Here is a 24,026-nt window from a genome sequence, read left to right as displayed (position 1 = left end):
ACAATGCTCTCTAGAAAATCTACTATCCCACTACGTTAAAAGGAAGTGAAATAAAAAGGAGACAAATCCAACAGTCTGGAAAACCAACCAGTCTGGCACTTTCATAGTCTGGAGAGAGCTGAGCCAGATTATCGGAGTTACACACGACCTCCCTGCTCTCCACACCTTTTGCTAAAGAAGTTCTCTGCCACAAAATTAGACAAGTGGCAGCTAATCAGTGCACGGCAAACCCCAGGATCAGCGATGAGGAGGACCAAAGCATTTAGAGGTTGGCAATGCCCAGCCAGTAAAGCAGCATCAACAGGGCCAGAAGGCAGGAATGTGCTGGGCACATGGCCTCATCAGTGGCATACTTCTGTTCTGCAATGATGGGGCTCAGAGGTTTACCCACGGAACTGGACCAACATCCATTGGTCATGGCCTCATGGGCACAGGGGTGCAGGCTGGGATGAGGCAGATGAGTAAAAGGGGATTAGGGTAGGTGAGGAGGAGGGGCGAGGTAAGTGGGAAAGTGGGGAGCGGAGGACAGGTAGGTGAGAGGGAGATGGAGTGGTTGAGGACGAGAGGAAATGGGAAACATGGGGAAATGACAAGGGAATGGTGGGGGTGGTGAGGATGGCAGGGAGGGCTTGACATGGGTAGAATGCATGTAAACGGTGGGAACTGAGGGGGAGGTGGGGAGGTAAGGTTAGAGGAAGGTGAGAATGGAGGGAGGTGGGGGAGAATGACGGGAGGCAAGGACAGGGAGGAGAGGACAAGGGGAGATGGGAACAAGAAGTGGGGTGGGGAGGGGAGGATTACAGCAGAATCGGTGAGGATGGAAAAAGTGAGGTGGAGGAGGGCAAGAAGGGGAGGGTCGGTAGTTGAAGGTGGGGGGGGGACAAGGTGAGAGTGATAGAGAGCAGATTAGAGTGAAGCTGGGAGGAAGGCAACAGATGCAGGTGGGGAAGGCGAGGACGAAGTGGCCTATTGAATCAAGGCGCCCCCCCCCCCCCACACAACCATACACCATCATCGATCCCGCCCCATCCATATTCCAGCGTGGCTCTGCCACTCCCGGCCCTGCCAGTAATCCCCACAGGAAGTAATGGTAGTGGAAGGGTTGGGAAGGCTTTACGTCTTCCAGACTCTCTTGGTGCCATAGCTCCATCCGCACTCCCCAACCCTCCACTGAGACTGTGCCCCTGTCCTTCAACAACCGCCAGGAGCGACCGCCTCCCCTCCCCTTTCAGGTAGGAGGAGTGGCTGGACATTTTTACTGGGGAAAAGATTACTGCCCCAACCGCGAGTGGTCGGGAGCTGGGGCCTCGGAACGGAGGCCTGCCCAGCTCTGGGAGGGGGTAGGAACCGAATCTTCTTCCCATCGTTGCCGTAGGATGAGGCGGGGAGGGGCCGAGGCAGAGGCAGCGGAGCGAGGCCAAACAGCCCCCACGGTGCCGCCGCTACGCCCAGGTACAATGCACTGGGGAAGGCCGGCCCCGCACTGCTTCACTCCAGAACTGTCGCCATGGCGACAACCTAGCAATGACCTCCTTCCCTCGTCGTCCCGCGGAGTGGAGTGGGGGGAGGGTCGGGGAGCAGCCGCCACCGCAGCGCACAGGAATTCCTCGAATGTCCGCAGTGGGGAGGGGAACTGGGGCCTGCGGGCTGCACGGCCTGCTGGAGGGCGGCCGAAGGGAGGCAGGCAGCTCCTCCTCCTCCTACTATCTTCCACCCCCCGGACTCTCCCCACCCCACACCTCAGTCCTACAAATTCACACACACCCCTTCATCCACCCCAGTATCAGTCACACACGTACAAACGCACTGTCTCTCTCACACAAACACACTATTGTGCTCTCTCGTTCTCTCTCACACACACAAAACTGCACCCTCTCACAAACACACTATTGTGCTCTCTCTCACACACAAAACAATTGCGCGCACACACATCACAAACAAGAGAAAATCTGCAGGTGCTGAAAATCCGAGCAGCACACACATTTCAGCAGGCCAGGTGGCATCAATGGAAAAAGCAGAGACCCCAGCCCTGCAGAAGGGTTTCGGCCCGAAACGTTGACTGTACCTTTTTCCATAGTTGCTGCCTGGTCTGCTGAGTTCCTCCAGCAATCCTGCCACACACACACACACACACATTCTATTTGATACTAGTTTATTATTGTCACATGTACCAAGATTCAGTGTAAAGCTCATCTTACATATTGTTTTTATAGATCAGAACATTACATCCTGCATTGAGGTAAAATAAAGTAAAACAATAATCTCTCTCTCACACACACACTTTGATACACTACACACCTGCCAACTCACGGCAGAACTTGTTCATCCAGAAACTTTACACCTCAGGAACGCTGAGGCCAAAAATAAAATCCACCACTGTCACAGCCCCATACAACTCCAGCTCGCCCATCCCCCGTCAACCTCAGTGCCCAGTCCCATTTTCCCTCCCGAACCCCTCTCCCTGCAATAGTACACAGCACTGCCTCCCCACAGAATCAGCCCTCAACCATGGAGTACGTGCACTGACTGCAGATGGGAGGGAGGGAGATGGACTGGCACCAACCCTCGCAGAAACGTGCCTCTCAATGTCCCTGCAGTACACCCCCCACCCCCAGCCAACTTCAGGAAACCCTTTGCCAATTTTTCCTCTGCCGGAGAGACTGCTGTTTACATGTGCACAGCAAGGTCCCAAGGCCAGTAATGTGATAATCAAACATACACCACTTTCCCTTTAAGAGATATTTGAGAGAAATCAATCCTAGGCCACCCCTCCCCCCCAATGCCATGAACTTCACAAAATGGCAGGTAGATGCTCGGCTTAGCCCCTCACCTGAGCGAGTGCACCCTCTGACACTGTGGCACTTCTTCAGCACTGTCCGCTCTCGTCCCCATACACCCAGGTCCGCCAAGGCTGTCCCATGGACCTGTTCCGCCACTCTGAGCAACGACAACCAACGCAACACGAGTGCGGGGAGGATGTAAGTGGAGGAGGGTGTTCACGCATCTTCCAGACACCCCAACGTCCTGGAGCACCATTTCCATCCAATCTCCCATGGGATCAACCTGTGCCCCTGGCTGTCACTCCAACGTTCCCTCCCTCCCCCAACATTCCTCAGGACACTCCCTCATTGGAGGGTTCAAGACCAGGGGTCCTTTTTCCAGCAAAGTGCCACCCCCCCCCCTTTTAGAAAAGGGGAGGTTGGCTGGAATTACCTGGAGGGGAGGGAGTTATCTGAAGGAACTAGATTTATCCACAACCCTACTGCGGGCAGTCAGGTGCTTACTCCAAGGGATGTTTAGTCCACTCCAGTGGAGACACAGTGGGGAACTGGATGCCCTCTCTCCCTCCTGTGGAGGGACCTTCTGGGGATTAGCCAGCCAAGTCTGGTCTTACTCTCTCCCCAAACCCGGGCCCCGGCACAGGCTGCATCTCTGGGAAGGAGCACTACATCTTGTTTGAATGCAATGCATGGCTGCAGCATGTAAAGCACCTTACCTGATGCATCACTGGTTCATATGGCAACTGCTCTGCCCAGGACTGTAAGAAACTGCAGAGTTGTGGACACAGCCCCAAGCTTCGCAAAACTAGTCTCCCATCCACTGGCTCTGTCTACATTTCTCACTGCGGTTAACATAATTTAAAAAAAGACTTTCAACCTGGTCATTCTCTCTCCTCCCCCTCCCTTCAACAAAAGCTTGTGGACGCAACCACCAGCCTCAAGGACAGCTTCTAGCCCACTGTTTCAAGACTTGCTACACAAGATCTGTATAATAAAGATGAGCTCGTGATCTCTCAGTGTCATGTGGGAGTTGATTTCGTTGCCAGCCGAAAGCCACTCCCACCATTTTGGTCACCAATTGAACCGTTTAGAAGTTGTGGCCGCTCTTTCCCATTGGCTGGCTTGCGCACCCATGAAACCAATTTCTGGTTTGGGGTGTCTCAGGGGTACGAGACTAACATGTGAGGGAGGTTCGTGCTCTTTCTGCTGTCCCCTGGCCCGCTTCAGCGAGCCAGTGCTGAAAGAGTGTTGCAGACTTAGGCACCACCCCCACCCCGCAGTTTGTTTAGTTAAGTATCCACCCATAAAATGCTTAGTTCTTTGGTTTTATAATTTGGGGAGATTGAGCGGAGTACCCGTTCAATTGAAGGGCAACTGAATGTCCAGTACTGTGGGTTTTGGGTAGTTTGAATGAACACTTTTTCACTTAGAGGCCTGGTTTATTGTTTCACTGTTCATTTTTAAATTAACAGTTAATGTGCCTATTTTAAATCTGTATGCTGTTTCACTCATTGGATCCTCAAACCTGCCCCCCCCATTACACTCCGTCTACCTCATCATTGCCCTTGCACCATATTTATCTGCCTGTGCTGTTTTCTCTGAGACCGTAACACTATATTCTGCCTTCTGTAATTAGTTTTCTCTTCATACCACCGAAATGTACCTGTACATGAAGTGGTGTGTCTGAACAGTGTTCCAAATAAAGCCTTTCACTGTAACACAGTACATGTTACAATAATAACCAGTTACTAACCTGTCCCTGACTGTTTGAATCTTGAAAAAAAACCTCTTTAACCAGACCAGTTAATGACTGGAGAGATGGCTGGTGTCAAAATCCACAATCAGCCCTGGTGAGATTGTGTCTGACGGTAACAATCGCAATACCTCACCCACCCACCCTCCACCACCAACCCCAAATTCTGCCCACCCCTGCACAGGTCAGGATCCATTAGAGTCTGCTACCTCTGCAGGTATGTGTCCCCAGGCAACCACAAATGAGTTGGGCCTACTTGCCCAGGCCTCAACAGGCCCCGTCTCCAGGCAACGAGTTATCAGGTTAGGGCTTCAAGCTGAAATAACACAGCTCCTAGGAGTTCATATTATACTGAATCTGGGCTGCACCTGGAATACTAGGCAGGTAATGGGCATGTTTAGGCAGGGAATATGGATCCAGCTTACACGTACTGAGAAAGAGTATTGGCCTGCAAAGTCCCTGCTATAGCTTAATCTGGCATTGCCCTTTGCGTTCTCAAATCTAGGGGAAGAGGGGCCAAAGCCCAACTCCAGACGTTTGGATTCCTTGCTGGAGCGGAGGAACTGCACGTTCCTGAGGCATCTGTACCTTCCACTGGAGTCGGTGCTAGAAAACAATCAAACCCAGCTGATGAAGTTGCAACATACTAAGTGGAGAAAGACCATTTGGCCCAGCAAATTCATGCAGACCATCAGTCACTCATTCACTCTAATCCCATTTTGTTATATCCCCCAGTGCCATCAATCAGCCCCTCCCCACAGATCCACCACTCATCTAGATCCTAAGGCTAATTCGTCTACCAACCCAAACAACTTTGGGGTGTGGGATGAAATTGGAGCGTCGAGGGTCATGTAGATCAGCCACGATTGTATGGAATGGCAGGGCAGCTTTAATAGGTCGAGCACCCTTGCCCCGCTCCTATTCCCTTGTGTTTCGGGGTGAGCAGAGGACTGGAGGAGGTGAAGGAGACAGGGAGGGGTCAGACCAGTGGGAGTGGGGGAGGGGGGGGAAGAGGCATTTAAATCGGGTTTGGGGAGGGAGGGGGCGTGTGGGAGGGGGCGTGTCGGAGGGGTGGGGAGGAGGGGCTTTGCAGGCCGAGAGAGGTGGCAATCCTGGGGAGTGGGACGGAGGCCTATACCACCTCACAACAGCCTGCTCCATCCCAGGGCAACAGAGCAGGCGCAGAATGAGGTGGAGACTGTCCTCATTGCAGCCCCGAGCCCTGTCCTCTCTGATTCTTCCAAACCTCATCAACGAGGCGGGATTCCCAGACTATTGAGCCCATGACAGCTCACTTTGATTAAAGATTGTGTTAAACGTGGGATCCAGCATGCTGGCAACCTCCAGTGAGCGATACACTGTCAAACATGTTTAAAATTACACCCATCACAGGGAGCTCACACATTACTTGTGCTGAGGAATGAAATTATATCACTCTGGGGGTGCTGTAAAGAGGCAATGAGTGACTTGTGAGCTGTCTTGTTTTATAGGGCTGCTGTTTAATACAGTAATGCATTACAGCCATCCTGTCCCCTTCACCCCAGCTGCACAGTACAAGCCAGAATAAGCTCATTGCGATAAGAGGGCAGGAGTGGGCTCGGAATTGCTGATACTTTTCCCCGGCCGCATCCCAGAAGGCTGCAAGAACACCAGGAATGTCAGCAGCACAGTGGAGCCTGCCCCACTCACTAAGTGGGACGGGTGGGGTCTCACTGAGCCTTCCTGAGAGATAGCAACAGCCTTCCCGCTGTTTCCACGGAATGCCAGGCCTGCAGTGGATCAAACTGCGGGGGGGGGGTGGCCACATTCAGGAAGGGGGAAACGCGTCAGGGCAGCAGGCTCCGTTAACCCAGATTCGGTGCCGTCCGTGTGGAGATTACAACTTCTCCCGGTGGTTTTGTAGTCACCAGAGATACAGGACAGAAAAGGCTCTTCAGGCCACCGAGTCTGTGCCGACCATTGGACACTCATTTACGCTAAATCTATACTAATCCCTTTTTATTCTCCTCACATTCCCATCAACAACTCCACCACCACCTGCTCCCTCAGATTCAATCACCTCCCCGTACACCAGGGGGGCTACTTACAGCAGACAGTTAACCCCAGCGACCCGCAGGTCTTTGGAATGTGCAGGTAAACCGACACGGACGAGAACTGAGATCTTTCTCTCTCAGTGGATGGAGATTCTCTGCAACTCTCTCCCTCAACAGGTGGCAGAGAGACATGTGGAAGGGGGTGCAAGTGTCAAGGTCACAGTCGGAGAGATCATTGTATGGTGAAGCGGGTCCTGGGGCAAAATGCCTTCCTCTCACTCTTAAATCAATCATTGTAAGGTGACGGGGAGTGGTAGGTGCCTGGAATATGTTTCCAGGGGCAGTGGTGGTAGGAGATAATGACAACAGTGTTCAAGAGGCTTTTGGACAGACATGAGCGGTCAGGGAGTTCTGTAGGAATACACAGCAAGTACAACTTAAATTGGCAACATATTTGGCACAGTCATGGCAGTCCAAAATACCTATTCTCGTGCTGGCACCGCACTGACACGACGAGGAGAGAGTGTCCTCTCTCGCCCAACACCCTCCCCTCTCTCTCTGCGGGTCATGGTGTCAATGGCAAGATGAGCTTGCGTCGTGGGAAATATCAGGCTGAAGGAGTGCAAGGCACTGGGACACGGACCCCAGAGACCCTTGAGACAGCCAGTGCGGCCCTTCGTTACACCCGCTAAAAATAACCAAACGTAAAAATCAGCAGGAACCAGCACAGCAGAATCTCAAAATTCAGGTCAAACTCGGGACAAAAAAAAAGTAGCAAAAAAAAAACAAGAATCTCATTGATAATATATGCAGAAATAGATTTAAAAATAACACCAAAGGATTTGTTCCCAAATGACAGATATACTGGATGATAAATATGGCAGGAGAAGGCCACTCTGAGGCTCCGAACTGTTCCACCGCTCAGGGAGATTGTGGATCGTACAACCCAAATCCACATTCACACCTCAGTGATATTTCACCCCTCGCTGGTCAGGCATCTCCCCACCGCCCATGGGTTAAGGGAGTTCCGAAGGCTCACCACCCCTGGAGAAAGAGATCTCAATTTTACAACCCCACCACCTGCAGTTCCAGTCACCCTCTCACCAAAAAAAGACGCGGAGGCTTTGGGGAGGGTGCAGAAGTAGCTCACCAAGTTGCTGCCTCAGTTAGAGAGTATTGGCTGCAAGCAGAATTTTGGTACGTTTTTCTCTGGAGCGTTAGTGGCTGGGGAATGACCTAATAGAAGTATATGAAGTTTAGGCATAGCTTTAAGATGGGAGAGGGGAAATGTAAAGTTTATATGACAAGTTATTTTTTTTAAAAACACAGAGAGGTGGGAGCACGGAGGTGCTGCAGGGGAAGCACATATAGGTAGCAGCCATTTAGGTAGACTGGACAACATAGCAGAAGTTGACCATTTGGCCCATCGAGTCTACTCTGCCATTTGATCATAGCTGATTTACTTTCCTTCTCAACCCCATTCTCCTGCTTTCTCCCTGTACCCCTTGACGACCTGACTAATGAAGAACCTATCAACATCCACGTTAAATATACCAAAGACTTGACCTCCATGGATTCACTACCCTCTGGCTAAAGAAACTCCTCCTCACGGACAGGCAGGGAACGGAGAGAGATGGGCCACATACAGGTGGATGCACAGTTCGCACTGCGCCTCATGGTCCGTACCGACACGTGGGCCTCTTCCCTGGTGTAGGATGGCACAGTACAGCAGCAGTTAGTGAACCTGCAATTAGGGTTCAATTCATGGCCGCTGCCTGTAAGAAGTTTGTCTATTGTCTCTGCGATCGCATGGGTTTCCTCCTATGTTCCGATGATGTATGGCTATGGCAAGTTAAGTTTTTGACACTAGAAGCATGCTGATACATGGGTTGTGCCCTCACATCCTCGGACTGTGTCGGTCATTGACGTGAACAGTGCATTTTACTCAAACAACAGGAATTCTGCAGATGCTGGCAATTCAAGCAACACACATAAAAGTTGCTGGTGAACGCAGCAGGCCAGGCAGCATCTCTAGGAAGAAGTGCAGTCTAGGAAGAGTGCATTTTACTGTATGTTTCAATGTACATGTGACAAATAAAACTAATCTAATCTTTCTGTGCTGAGTTCTGAAACCCCTTATTTTCAAACAGGGACCCTCAGTGCTGCAAGTTCTCCCACTTCACCCAAGACGGGGAACACTTCAGTGCTCCCGACAATGCCTCTACCCCAGCCTCAATATAGTCATCAGCTGGGGGCATTTTCCCCACTTCCTTTCTCCCTCCACCTGCCTCCTCCTCTCTTCCTTCAGATGTTCATTACATCTGTTCTGTTCCCCGAGTTACTGCTCAGCAGCCCTGATGTTGCTTGACTGGATACGGTGTGGGTTACTCCCCCAGGACGCACTTTGGGCAGAGGAAGGCCACGTTTCTCTGGATGTGACTGCTGGTGTGGTCTGGGCAGAGGTTAAAGGTAGAGCAAGGACCACAGGGGATGACGCTGGGGGTGGAGTTCAACCGTCCCTGTGGGGCCAGGACCACCTCATGTGGGGATGCAAGGTCAGGAGGGAAGCAGGACAGAGCAGAATGTGGTTAAAGATAGTTTAACCAGAGGCAAGTTTGTTTGTTTCTTTTTAACATAGTAATGGGTGCAGGGAACATGCTGCCAGGGGTGGGGATGGAAGCAGATACATGAGGGACATTTAAGAGATTCTTAGATATGCACGCGGATGAAAGACAAACTGAGGGTTATGTGGAGGGAAGGGATAGACTGACCTTTAAACAGGTTATAGTGTCGGCACGTCATCATAGGCCAAAGAGCCTGTAGGCCTGTACTGTTACATGTTGTACATTCTTTAACACCAGGCATCGGTGGGGGGAGATTGCAGGAGAGTGAAAGAGTGTAGAAGGGGGTCAGAGAATAAACAGTGAGAAAATGGCATGGAGAGACAGGGGTAGGGGAGAGATGAGGACAGAAAGTGGGTAAGAGATGGCAGGATGGGGGAGGGAGAATGAGGGAGTGAAAGGGCTGCAAAGATCCCGTAACATCAGCACAAAGAGAAGATAAGAGTTACCTCTGGAACAACATTAACCCCTCAATGCTATTTATTGCAGCTAGCCATCAATATATTTTGCCTTGTGGGTATCCCCCACAAAGCCAGCATTTATTATTGCCTCCTTGAGCCACTGCAGACCTTCTGAAGGAGCTCCTATGGTGCTATTGGTGGAGGATTTGTTCCAGGGTTTGGACCCAGTGAAGGAACAACAGTAAATTTCCCAGTCAGGAAAAACTGGTCCAGTTTGTAGACGTTGCACACTTCAGCCTCTATGACCCAGTAGAAAAGGGAGAGCGTGTTCAGGGTGGGAGAGGGGAAGCCAGTGGGGTGGGCTGCTTGCTTCATCCTGGTTGGTGCCGAGCCCCCTCCAGAGCTGTTGTGGCCACAATGACCCAGGAGGTGCCGAGTATCCCATCGTGCTCCTGACCTCCAATCCGTCCTGCCTCTGAGAAAGAGACCGCCTGGATGACCAAATATCCCAAGATGTCCTTCTCTAATCAAAGGGTCCAACCACATCCCAAATCAAGGTCCATCCCAAAGCTAGAGAAGGGCACCAATCTGACACAGGAAGGAAATTCTGACTGGCTGCTCCACAAGTCAAAGGGCACGAGGCTTTCCAACTGGGGACCCTCCCCATTTTACACTGCACCTCTCTGCACCCCTTCCCCAACCTTCACTAAGTACAGCCAAGTGCATCTCATCTTTATTACACACTGCCCCCTTCCCCTGGCAGTCCATGTACAATGGCACCCACACCCCTTCCCCTCTCTGCAGCAGCAGCTGAACACTGGGATAAGCTCACGGTCTGTCCCAGTGGACCATGTCCCAGGTTCTCCAGCGGGATGGCTTTGTGGATGTAAGAAAAATGCATTCTGTCCTGTGGGGAAGGCACAGCCAATCGCACATCCGCCCCCAGGGAAACATTAGCAGAACAAACCGGAGTTTGACCTGATCCGAGCAGCACATCCATCGCAGACAGAAGTGCAGGCAGGGAGACATCGATCATACCCATTCCCCACAGCCACCAGCTGGCTCCTTGGGGAATGGTACTTGGCAATGCACAGTCACTCCCAGGATCCCGTAACCTCCCACTTCCAAATGAAGCAAAGTAGCTTCAGGACTTAATTCAATTAAAATCTTCAAAAAAATTCAATTTGGCTCCCAAACAAACTCAGGGTGAGTGTGAGGCTGATGGTGGGGAGATGGTAACAAATCAGAAAGCAACAAGACCTCACCAGGCTCTGATAGGAAATGGCGGGTAGGGATGCTGTCTCATGGCCCTGGAGGGCCAGATTCGATACCAACCTCCGCTGCTGTCTGGTGCAGAGTTTGCACATCTGCCGGTCACCACATGGGTTGCCCCTGGATACTCCTTTTCCTCCTGCCTCCCACAGACACGCGAGCTGATGGACCTAATTGGCCGCAGTAAATTGCCCTTGGTCATCAGAATGTGAGGCGAATACCTTACAAGTAAGATCAGTGGAGAATTGTAGTCCTCTGTGAGGCAGTATAGGCTCGATGCGCCAAATGGTCTCACACCACAGAGGATTCAACCTTAAAAATGCTCTGGATCTCTTTATCGCTAATTGCCGACGGGACATCGACCGTCTCGACTTCACCGCACCTTGTCCCCATTCCAACCTTAAAAAACTCTTCCACTCCCACCGATGACCCCTTCTCCCGTCTTCAACCCTCCTCTTCTTCATGGACACCCCGCTCTGGTCTTCTGCCTGCTCTGGATCTCTTTATCGCTGATTGCTGATGGGACATCAACCGTCTCGACTTCACCGCACCTTGTCCCCATTCCAACCTTAAAAAAGTCCTGACGAAGGGTCTCGGCCTGAAACGTCGACTGCACCTCTTCCTAGAGATGCTGCCTGGCCTACTGCGTTCACCAGCAACTTTGATGTGTGTTGCTTGAATTTCCAGCATCTGCAGAATTCCTGTTGTTTACAGAGGATTCAGGGTCACTGCCCACTAGCACCAGAGACTCAAGTAGATCAGCCACTCAAGTACCATTATTAAAGGTGCAGGTCAGAGGTGGTGTATCCTATGGAGAGGGACACCCCTCCTGAACCCCTTGAGCCTTTCCACCATCGACAACGTATAGGTCAGTAATCTGAAAGGACACTCTATACCGGCCTGTGTCCACCAACTCTCAACACCATCCAGAACAAAACAGTCCCCTTGATCGGTGACCAAACTTCTACGTTTGACATTCCCTTCTTCCACGACCAGCACGCAGAGACTGCAGAATGGAACGCAGTCACTCTGACGGGCTACTCCGTCAGCATCTCGCAAACCTGCCACCTCCAGTGCCAAGACGACCAAGGGCAGAAGACACAGGAGCACCACCTTCCCTGCTTATGGATGATCCAATGCCCAAAGTCCCAAGAGACTGCCGAGCTTTAGACTCAGCCAACTCTATCACAGCCACGACCCTCCTCACCATTGAGAACATCTTCAAAATGCGGCGCCTCAGGAAGATGGCACCCTTCATTAAGGACCCTCACCTCCTGGGACGTGCCCTCTTCTCATTACTACCATCAGGGAGGAGATGTTGGAGCCTGAAGACCTACACTCAATATTTTAGTAATTGCTTCTTCCCTCTGCCATTAGATTTCTGAATAGTCCATAAACCCATGAATACTACCTCACTATTCATCTTTTATACTATTTTTATTGTAATTTATAGTGATTTTTATGTCTTGCACTGTACTGCTGCTGCAAAATAAATTTAAAGGCCTACACTCAATGGTCACTTAATTAGGTACACCTGCTCATTAATGCAAATATCTAATCAGCCAATCACATGGCAGCAACTTCAATGCATAAAAGCATGCAGACATGGCTAAGAGGTTCAGCTATTGTTCAGACCAAGCATCAGAATGAGGAAGAAATGTGATCGAAGTGACTTTGACCATGGAATGACTGTTAGTGCCAGATGGGCAGGTTTGAGTATCACAGAAACTGCTGATCTCCTGGGATTTTCACACCCAACATTCTCTAGACTTTACAGAAAATGGTGTGAAAAATTAAAATCATCCAGGGCGTGGTAGATCTGTGGGCATAAACACCTTGTTAATGAGAAAGATCAGAATAGAATGGCTAGACTGGTTCAAGCTGATAGGAATGCAACAGTAACTTGCATAATCGGATGTTACTACAGTGCAGAAGAACATCTCTGAATGCACACCTTGAACTTGAAGTAGATAGGCTACAACAGCAGAAGACCATGAACATACACTCAGTAGCCACTGAATGCATTTCTCTGATAATAAACCCAATTCTGATTTTGTAGTTCCCCTCCATACCAGCCTGACTGGTAAATTTATTGCCAGTCCTTCACCATCACAGGGTCCCAATCCTGGAACACCCCCTGATACCACGGTGAGAGTACCTGCACTGAAAGGAACACAGTGGCTCACAAGGCAGCTCGAACCCCCACCCCCAAGTGTCAGCTGGGGATGGCTGGCAACGGTATCAATGCTCAGGTCCCGATCAAATGAATGGAATATGCTCCCTGCTGCTCTGAGAAGTTTACCAGGCAGCGAGCAACATCAAATTTCACATCCAATTCCCACTCCCAAAAGCGAGTGTTGGACAGTGAAACTCCAGGTTTGACCCACAAGAACACCTTGGAACCCTCCACTCCCTCAAAGCAGTCTCAGGATCTTCCTCGAAGTGGAAGAATGTGGCACTAAAGGATCAGGAGCAAGGCAGGGCACAGTCCTGTGCTCTATTCCTCCGGTTCTTCTGCACCCCACCCATGTCAGGCACAGAGGTAAGAAAGCAGCTGGGAACTGGAGAACCTGTTCCAGTGTGATGGACTCAGCAGCCCCTGTGTGTGTATTCTCCTTCCAAGTCATAGATACAGACCCTTCAGCCCATCATGTCCCTGCTACTCCTTTTACTCATCTACACTAATCCCATTTCATAGCTCCTTGAAAGTGGCCACACGGATTAATAGGCTGGTTGCTTGCCCTTAATTGTCGAGGCACTGAATTCCAAAGTGAGGAAGTTACGCTGCAACTTTATAAAACTCTAATTAGGCCATATCTGGAATATTGCATGCAGTTCTGGTCACCCCATTGTAGGAAGGATGCCGAGACTTTGGAGATGGTGCAGAGGAGATTTACCAGGATGCTGCCTGGATTAGGGCTATAACGAGAGGTTGGACAAATGTGGATTGTTTTCTGTGGAGTGGCAGAGGGTGACAGGAGATCTGATGGGGGGGGGGTTGTAAGATTATGAGAGGTCTAGATACAGTGGACAAACAGTATCTTTTTACCAAGGTTGAAAGGTCTAATGCCACAGGGCATGCATTTAAGGTGAAAGGGGGTAATTTCAAAGGAAACATGAAGGGCAAGTTATTTTTTAAAACTCTGAGTGGTGGATGCCTTGAATACACTGCCTGTAGAGGAAGAATACATTAGAGTCTTTTAAGAGACATTTAAATAGGCACACGAATGTGAGGAAAATAGAATGGTATGGACATTGTGGAGGCAAAGGGATTAATTAGGTTCTCCAATTGATTTCTAATTTAATTAGACTGGCACAACATTGTGGGCAAAGGGCCTGTTCCTGTGCTGTGTTACCCTTAGAATTAAATGTCTGTCTCAGTGCCTCCTGAATGTCTCGAATGGGTCTGATGTGAGAATCCTGCACTTGGAAACAGCAAGACCAAGTAGTAAAAACCAGTCTTTCCACCGAGAAACGGGATGGCCCAGTTTCTGTCATCAGACCTCTGATTGCCTCCAGCAGCCATTTCAGAGAAAGGCTAACCTGTTTTTCAGCATCCTGGGAAGAACATGCCCCTCTGGAATATCACTGAAATACCCGCCTCCTCCTTCCCAACTCTCCTCCCTGAAGGACAATTGGGTCTACCATGTCCCCAGAGGAAAGCGATTCAGACTGGAACTTCCCAGCATCACCTGTCCCTAGTGCAGTGGTGAGGACACACCTGGAGCATTCTGCATTGCTCTGGTGCCCTCAGTTATGAAAGGATATAACAGCACTGGAGTCTGTTCCAAAAGAGATTCACTGGCCTGGTTTCTGGGATGGAAGGTTTGTCCTGTCACCAGTGGTGAAAGAAGCTAGATCTACATAACTAAAGAGGTTAAAGATTAGCTTTATTTGTAACATGTACATCAAAAAATAAAGTGAAATGCGTCGTTTGTATCAAAGCCAACGTAGTCCAAGGATGTACTCTTAGATATCGCCATGCTCTTGTCGCCAACGTGGCATGCCCACAACTTTCTAACCTTATCTGTTTGTCTTTGGAATGTGGGAGGAAACCAGAGCACTGAAGGAAACCCACGCAGTCATGGGGAAAAGTTGCAAACTCTTTACAGACGGTGGCAGGAATTGAACCCCAGTCGCTGGCGTTGTAAAGCATTGCGCTAACTGCTACACTACTGTGCTGCGTACTTCTTGGAATCGAGAAGCATTAAGGTGAGAGGGAGAATGTTCAAAAGGGATGCACGGGGCAATCTTCTTTTATTCAGATTGGTGGGTGCCTGGAATGTGCTGCCGGGGTGAAGGAGGCAAACACAATAGAGATGTTTTAACGCAGACGGACACAGAAAACACAGGATGAATTCAGAAGGTCAGGTGGCATTTATGGAGAGGAGTACAGAGTCCAGGTTGCAGGCCGAGACCATTCATCAGGACTGTTTATTCCCTGCTCTCGATGCTACCTGACCTGCTGAGTTCCTCCACAAACAACAGAAAATCTGCAGATGCTGGAAATCCAGGCAACACTCACAAAATGACACAGGAACTCAGCAGGCCAGGTAGCGTCTATGGAAAAGAGTCAACAGTTGACTTTTCAGCTGTTGAGAGGATCTAGGCCCGAAATGTCACCTCTTTACTCTTTTTCATAGATGCTGCCTGGCCTGCTGAGTTCCTTCAGCATTTTGTGTGTGGTGCTCAAGATATCCAGCATTTCCAGAATCCCGTGTCTATCTTTTGAGGGATAAGCAGAGGAATAATATGCAGAGAATGGAAGGTTATGGACCAGGGGCAGGCATAAAGAATTAGTGTAATTAGGCACCCCTTTACCCTACTCTTTCCTCCTCCCTTTCTCTCCCTCACTTCATATCTTTCTCGTTTTCTCTCTCCCTCACCTGTATCCCTGCCTCTCCACTTACCTCTCTTCCTCAGTATCCCCCTTTCTCTCCTAACGCTATATCAATCTCTTTCCCTTTCTCCGTCCTCCTTCTCTACTCTCTTTCTCTATCTTTCTTCCCGTTTCGTCTCTTGTATCCCCAAAACACAACGATGGGTCAATGGGTTTACTCCTCGGCACCTACCGAAATTTAATTTTTTTTCATCACCAGGAGTCTTTGGTCTCAGGGATCCAGCCTGAAGCTGCAGAAATAACTCCTCCCACCACTGTGTGAGATTTGCCTCCCACTCTATACCTCCTCCTAGGGTGGGAAGCAGGGCCTGGGGATGGTGTTGTCCCCTATAATGAGCCTTCCGGATGGACCACGGGGTGAATTGGTGATGTGGAAGGGAAATACTCCGGGAAGTGGGGGAGGTGGCTTAGTTTGCTGAGGTGGGACATAATATGATTCATATTACACGCCAGCCCCCACTCTCCAGTGGGTCACTGGCAGAGCTGAGAGACCATGCATGGCTTGTTAATTTACAGGCTTCAAAAAAAAGTTATGCAAAATCAGCTTAAAAGGAAAACAAAATAGCGAGCAGAAAAAAAAAAATCAGGTCAAAGAGAGAAAGAAAATGCACCTGGGACGAAGGGGAGGGTGTTTGCTAAAGTACTGGATTCTGTCAGATTACAGAAATCAGAATCAGATTTAATATCCCCAGCATATGTTGTGAAATTTGTTGTCTTTACAGGGCAACAGTATAATGCAATACACAATAAACCAGAAGACCACAAGGTAAGGGAGCAAATGAGGCCATTTGGCCCATCGAGTATGCTCTGCCATTTCATCATGGCTGATCCATTTTCCCCATCAGTCCCAATCTCCTGTCTTCTCCCTGAATCCCTTCATGCCCTGACTAATCCAGAATCTATCTATCTCTGCCTCAAGTATACCCAATGACCTGGTTTCCACAGCTGCCTGTGGCAACAAATTCCATAGATTCACCACTCCATGGCAGTAATAATAGAGAAAAATTGCAAATTACAGTCTAATTAATATATATAATATTTAAATTAAAGTAATAGTGCTAAAATGAAAAAGTATTGAGGTATAGTGTTCATGGGGTCTATGTCCATTCAGAAGTGGGATGGCAGAGCAGAAGAAGCTGTTCCTGGAGGGAATGAAGGGATTTCTTGGATAGTGAAGGGGGGACCAGCAAGGGACTACACCCACATCTTTGGGATGCACAAGGAGATCAGAGCGCCTAGGGGAAGGCAGCATCAGAGGTTAGGATTGAACCTGGGTTTGTGCTGCTTTATCAGTTTTATTCTCCCCACACTCCATAAGCCCAGAAGACATAGGAGAAGAATTAGGCAAACCAGCCCAGAGTCTGCTCTGCCATTCCAGGACTGACGTAATCACCTCCGCCACCCCCCCCCCCCCCACCAAACCACATTCTCTTGCCTTCTCCCTGTAACACTGATGCTCTTACTAATCAAAAACCTATCAAACTCTGCTTTAAATACACCCAATGATTTGATGGTCTGTGGCAAATAATTCCTCAAATTCACCACCCTCTGGCCAAAGAAATTCCTCCTCAACTCTGTTTCATAGGGATGTCCTACCAACTCCACTTCCAGCCCCAGGTTGTACCCCTCACCTACACTCTGGGGAATGAGCTCGGCAGTTTGCAGCCATTCTGCCACAGCACTGCATGTTTTCAAAATGTGATTACACGGGGAGAATATGCAAACTCTGCGCAGACAGCCCCGAAGGGTGGGTGAAGACAGGCCCACTGTGCAGCAATCAGAATCAATGCAACTGGAATATGTTGTGAATTATGTTGTTCTGCGGTAGCAGTACATTGCAATAACAAAAACTATAAATTACTTTTATATACAAATTAAAAAGTAGTGCAAAAAGAGAGGAAAAAATAGTGAGGTAGTGTTCACGGGTTCATTGTCCATTCAGACATCTGATGGAGTGGAAGAAGCTGTTCCTGAAAAGGTCTTCACTCTCCAATAAGAAGATGGCATGTCCTGGGTGAAGTGGGTCCTTCGTGATGGATACTGCCTTCTTCAGGCATTGCCTTTTGAAGGTGACCTCATGCTAGGGAGGCTCGTGCACATGAGTTTACAACTTTTCCAGCTTTTTTTCATCCTGGGCTGTGGCCTCACTCTATCAGACAGTGATGCAACCAGTTAGAATGCTCTCCAAGGCACACCTGCAGAAATTTTCAAGTATCTTTGGTGACATACCAATTCTCCTCAAAGCTCCTAATGAAATTAACTGTATGACCCAGGATTGATCTTCAGGGATGACAACACCCATGAACTTGGAGCTGCTCACCCTATCCACTGCTGGTTTCTCAATGAGGACTGGTAGGTGTGCCCTTGACTGAAGTTCACAATGAATTCCTCAGTCTTACTGATGTTAAGTGCAAGGTCGTTGATGCGACCCCACTCAACCAGCTGATCGATCTCGCTCCTGTATGCTCTGCCAACAATAGTTGTGTCATCTGCAAATTTAGAGATGCCCTTTGAGCTGTCTAGCCACACAATCATGCAGGCAGAGAGAGTCGAGTTGTGGTCTAAGCACAAATCCATGAGGTGTTCCAGTGTTGATGGTCGGCCAAATGTTATTTCTGATCCACACAGATTGTGGTCACCCGGTGAGGAAATCAAGGATCCAGTTGCAGAGGGAGGACAGAGGTCCAAGTTTTGGAGCTTGTTGATTAGAACTGAGGGTATGATTGTGTTCAACGCTGAGCTACAATCAATAAACAGCAGACTGACATGGGTATTACCCTTGTCCAGGTAATTCAAAGCTGAGTGGAGATCAAGTGAGATTGCATCCACTGTAGGCCTATTGTGGTGATAGGCAAATTGCAGTGGGTCTAGGTCCCCGATTAGGCACTGGATGCTGAATCTCTATTGATTCTAACTATGACCAACTTCTCAAAGCATTTCATCTCAGTAGGTGCAAGTGCCACTGTGCTCTGGTATGATTGTCGGCCTTTTGAAGTAGGTGGGAACTTCCAACTGCAGCAGAGAGATACTGAAGATGTCCTTGAACACTCCCACCTGCTGGTTGGCACAGGTCTACCAAGTAGACCATCAGGGCCTGACGTTTTGTCCTCCTGACCTCTGACTCTCTTGAAAGATGTTCTGACGTCAGCCTCCGAGACAGAGATCACAGGGTCACTGGATGCCGCAGGGATTTACACAGATGTAGTTTTTTTACTACCTTTGAAGGCATGCATAAAATGCTCATCTGGGAGTGAAGCATCACAGCTCTTCATGATGTTAGACAAGAATGGCCTACAAACACTGCCAGAGCATCCGATTCCGTCTCTGACCTCAGTTGGAATTTTGCTCTTAAAATAGCTTGCCATAGGTCTAGCCCTCAGAAGACTATGGATCTCCCGGTTCATCCAAGACTTTCTGGTACATTCTCAACTCATCCACACTTTGATGAAGTCAAATGTGACTAATCATTCAGACTTGAAGATGAATCCCTGAATACTGTCCAGTCTACCAACTCAAAGTAGTCCTGTAAACGCTCATCTGCTTCTCTTGACCCTCCTTGGCCTTCACCACTGGAGCTGTGACCTTTAATCTCTGACCATGCTCTGGGAGAAAAGTACAGCCAGGTGATTAGACTTTCCGAAGTGTGGGTGTGGGATGGCACAGTAAGCTTTTTTGATGGTGGTACAAAAGTGGTCAAGTGTGTTGGCTCCTCTGGTTCCACAGGTGATATGTTGGTGGTGGTTATATCAAGCTGGCGGGGTTGAAATGCACTAGAAAGATAGGCTGCGCTCTTTCATGCGTGCTGAACACAATGCTTAGCTTCCCTAGTGCCTGTCTGACATTGGCCTGAAATGGAATGTACACTGCTACCAGGTCGATGGCAGAAAACTCCCTCAGTAGATAAAAGGATGCCATGTTCCAGATTGGGTGAGCAGGGCCAAGACAGAACGCCATGTCTCCATACCACGATGAGTTAATCATACAGCATATATGCCATCTCCATAGCCCCTGGATATCTCCTTCCCCTAATGCCCCCCACCCCTCTGAACTAGAGCCAGGAATTACCTTGGGGGAGGTGACCAATGTTTCCTCTATTTTGGAATGACCAGTGTGCAGAAAATCAAAGTGGTTTTCATTTTAACAGCTAGCAAAACACTGTCAATGAGAACTTCGATCACCTCTGGGTTCGATCATTTTCACTCTCATTCAGCTGCACTCTCACAAAGCGCACGTAGCAGGCCTGCAGCAGGTAATGAAGAATTTTCTCAGTGGAGCTTTTGCACAATGTCCAAATGTGATTTGCTAGTTAAATGATGCTTTAAAAAGTCCTATTTCCAAATATCACTTCTCTTCTTCCCACCTTCAAATTCTCCAACAACTTTTGCATCGTGACAATACACACAGGTAACACCAGTTTCTGTACTGTACATAAACATTTCTCCTAGCTGCACGTTCCTGACCTCATGAGCTTTCGGTGTAGCAGTTTCTACTGCTTCCCTAAGCCATTCCGCTTTAAATAAATAGTTCTTTTGCGCTTCACCCCTTTGTTTCTTTGGAATTCAACACAGTGAATCAATAAATTCTTCAATAAAAACAGTACAAGTTCCAGTTCTATAAATCGACAAATCATCACAAATGCCACATTGTCAACACCACACCCATCAGAAACCAGAAAAGGAAATGTGATTGTGTACGATCGTGAAATATATTTAACGTGTCAGAGGTAGAGGGCGACAAACTTTTGTGCGCAGTTTAAATTCCTTTGTGCGCTAGTAGCAAAAGACGTGTGCGCGCACACACCTCAGAGGAAACATTAGATGTGGCAAAGGACCAGGTATGCCTGCAACGGTAGCCCACATAATCAGAGAGTGGCTTACATCAACATTGTCTGCAAAACAGCCACAAGAGGAAGAAATTTAAGTAACTTCCACCCTTCGAGGGAAGGATAATTCATCCTATTAAAAGACAAGGACACTGGATAAAAATCCCATCGTAAAATACTCCTTCGAAGTCTTTCCCATCAACCTTCGAGGTGAGACTGCAGCAGGGCTCACAGACACTGTGTGTGCCCTCAGACTACAGACAGGGTGATCACATCCCCTTTAAGATGTCAGGAGCGCACACAGGCAAACCAGCTTTAATGGAGGCAGAAGGGGAATAAAGGAGACCCATAACATCTTATGAAGACATCGGTCATTTTAATGAGAGTTATAAAGTGCGCTCTCAGCCCATTTATAGAATGAATGAAAGATCAAATGTATCGAAAATCTCTACTTTAATGGAGTCTCATTTATTAAAAGGATACACGAGGTGTAATTATTGAACCACCTCCCTCACTGCTTCAAGAGAAAACCACCGCAGGACATTGATGCTTCCTTACAATCTCAGTCGATCGCAACTCTTCCCGACACCCACACAATCCCAGTAGATTGTGGCCATTCCATCTCTGCCAAATGGATCGTAATTCTCGCCCATTCCTATGGGCCACAGACAATCCCACCCCTCCCCTGCAATCCCAGTGGTTCACAAGGCTTCCCACTATCCCCAACAAATTTCACAACACATGCGAGCGAGTGGGTGGGTGGTGGTAGGGTGAGAAAGGGGCTTGTTATTCTGTTAGTGCCTTGTTTTGTTTTTACTGTTTGTTTCGTTCCGTGGAATATGGAGGACACGCTATGTCGGCACTGGAATATGTGAGGGCACTTGTGGATTTCTCCAGCTCATCATGTTTGTTGTTAACGCAAGGTCTGAACCAGAATCTGATAGCAGACATCCCAACTGTGCCAAATGGATCACAATTCCTCCTACCCTCTCCTCATCTCTGAATTATTGTGCTGGTTTTCACTGGATGGCGATCATCCCCGTGATCGGCCAGTCACACAATCCTGATGGATTGTAGCCAGCCCCACCACCCCAAATGATCACACCAACACCCTCCCTTCCCAACAATCCCAACAGATCACACCAACACCAGTTCTGCAAACCTGCTAAGTTGTGCCCTTGCCCCGATGCACACCGAAGTGACCCAAGCTCTCTGCTTCCAGTCAGCGCATCCCCCTTCACACGTGCCATCAGTACTCCCCACACCCCCCGACAGATCCCAAGCCATAAAAGTGACCAGAGCCTCGTTGAAGGGCCCTGTGTCTGCACCACACAGAGAGAAGGCAGACACTGCCAGACTCACAAACCTCACGCAGGGCAGACATACGGCTGGTGCTGGAAATCCAGATGGAAAACCGGAGAGCAGTGAATGCCCAGCAGGCCGGGCGGCACCTGAGGAAAAGGGAATAGAGTCAATGCATCAGGCCTGTCACCTGACACACCGATTCACTGTCCCTCCTGATACATTGGCAAGTGTCTCAACCGCCTGCACTTCGGAGCCAGAGTGAGGTGTGAGGCAGGTCGCTGGGGAGAGTGAACTGAAAGACACAGGAGGCTGTTTGGGCCATTGGTTCCATGCCAGCTCCCAGGTTTGTAGACCCATTGGTCTATCTGTTCCTCCAGGCATGTCCAAATTCTTTCATCTACATCCCCACTAACTGCCCCCAAATACAATCTTTCATCCACACATGAGAGACAATTTCCTGTAGCCAACTCACCCATCGACCCGCGTGTTTTTGGGATGTGGGAAGAAACTGGAGCATCTCAGGAAAGGCTCTTCATCTCATGTTCTCAGTATTGATTGCTTACTTATTTATTCTTATTTCTTTCTCTTTGCACTTGCACACTGGTTGACCTCCCAAGTTGGTGGGGTCTTCCATTGATTCTATTATGGTTATTAGTCTATTATGGATTTATTGAGTATGCCCACAAGAAAATGAATCCCAAGGTTGTATACGGTAACATACACGTACTTCAATAATAAATTTACTTTGAACTTTAATCTGCAGCACTGCATTCAATTCTCATCACCCCATTACAGCAAGGATGTGGAGGCTCTGAGGAGGACCAAAAGGCCCCGGAACGGCTTCTTCCACCAGGCCATTATGCTGATACAATTGTATTTCCATGTTATATTGACTGTCCTGTTGAACATACGATTTATTATACATTACCATAAATTGAACATTGCACATTTAGATGCAACGTGAAGATTTTTACTCCTCATGTATATGAAGGATGTAAGAAATAAAGTCAATTCAAGAGGTTCAGCAGGTGCTGCCCGGATTGGAGGACACGTGCTACGAGGAGAAGTGGGACAAACTTGGGTTGTTTTCTCTGGAGCATCAGAAGCTGAGGGGAATCCTGACAGAATTTTATAAAATTGTGAGAGGCACAGATAGGACAGAGAACAGGAATATTTTTCATATTGCTGAAATGTCTCATACTAGAGGAAATGTGTTTTAGTTGAGAGGGGCAAAGTTTAAAAGAGATGTGCGCAGAATTTTTTTTTTAAAACAGCCGTGGGTGACAGTGGAGGCAGATACAATAGAAGCCTTTGAGAGGCTCTAAAATAGACACATGAATATGCAGAAAATGGAGAGATATAGAACGTGCAGAGAGAAGGGATTAGGTATCATTAGCTGAATTAGTTAAGCACACCTTGTGCACCGAAGGTCTTGTCCCTGTACTGCACTGCTCTGGGTGTACACTGAAGGGGCATCTTGTATACATGCAAATTAGGAGCAAAAGGCCACTCAGTCTCTCTCATCTGCTACGCCATTCTACAAGTCATTGGATAGTCTCACTGTAACCCTGTTCCCTCAGTCACCTCTCAGTCTCTTGCTTACTAACCAGACACCCAGCTCCAATCTAAAAACGTTCAACAACTTTGCCTTTACCACCCTCTAAGGAAGGAGTTCCAAAGATACACCACCCTCGGTGAAGACAAAACATCTCCTCAGCTGCTTTCTAAATGGACACCTTTTGTTGAATGGCCTCCGTGGCTGTAATCATCACAAGATACCTCTTCACTCGAGACATGGAACACAGAATAGTACAGTACAGGAACATGCCCTTCGGCCCACAATGTTGTGCTAACTCTTTAATGAAAGTACATCTTTCGGCCCAATCCCCCACCCCTAGTTCTAGGCTGTCCCACTAGAGGAAGTGGGACTCTGTCAGATATCTTCAGAGGATCAACACGTCAACATCACAGGAGGAGGTGATTTTCCTCCAATGAGTTTGTAGTTCTACTGGGGGGAGAGCTGCAGAGGGTTGGTAAGAGCATGCAGAACTGGGAAGCCGTTGATTCGACAGAGATGGGCATCCATTTCAGACGGAGGCGAGGCATTTCCTTGAGGTGTAAAATCCTCAGAACTCTCCT

The 24,026-nt window shown here is 48.6% G+C and overlaps 1 protein-coding gene across 4 annotated transcripts in view; it reads right to left on the bottom strand.

Moving 5' to 3' along the window:
• The window catches only part of LOC140198156 (pre-B-cell leukemia transcription factor 2), a 49,561-nt gene that overhangs the window by 19,604 nt on the left and 5,931 nt on the right, over positions 1-24,026 (bottom strand). The window lies entirely within an intron of this gene.

The sequence above is a fragment of the Mobula birostris genome, chromosome 5, assembly GCF_030028105.1.
Source record: "Mobula birostris isolate sMobBir1 chromosome 5, sMobBir1.hap1, whole genome shotgun sequence".
Classification (NCBI taxonomy): domain Eukaryota; kingdom Metazoa; phylum Chordata; class Chondrichthyes; order Myliobatiformes; family Myliobatidae; genus Mobula; species Mobula birostris.
This window is presented reverse-complemented; position numbering and strand designations above follow the sequence as displayed.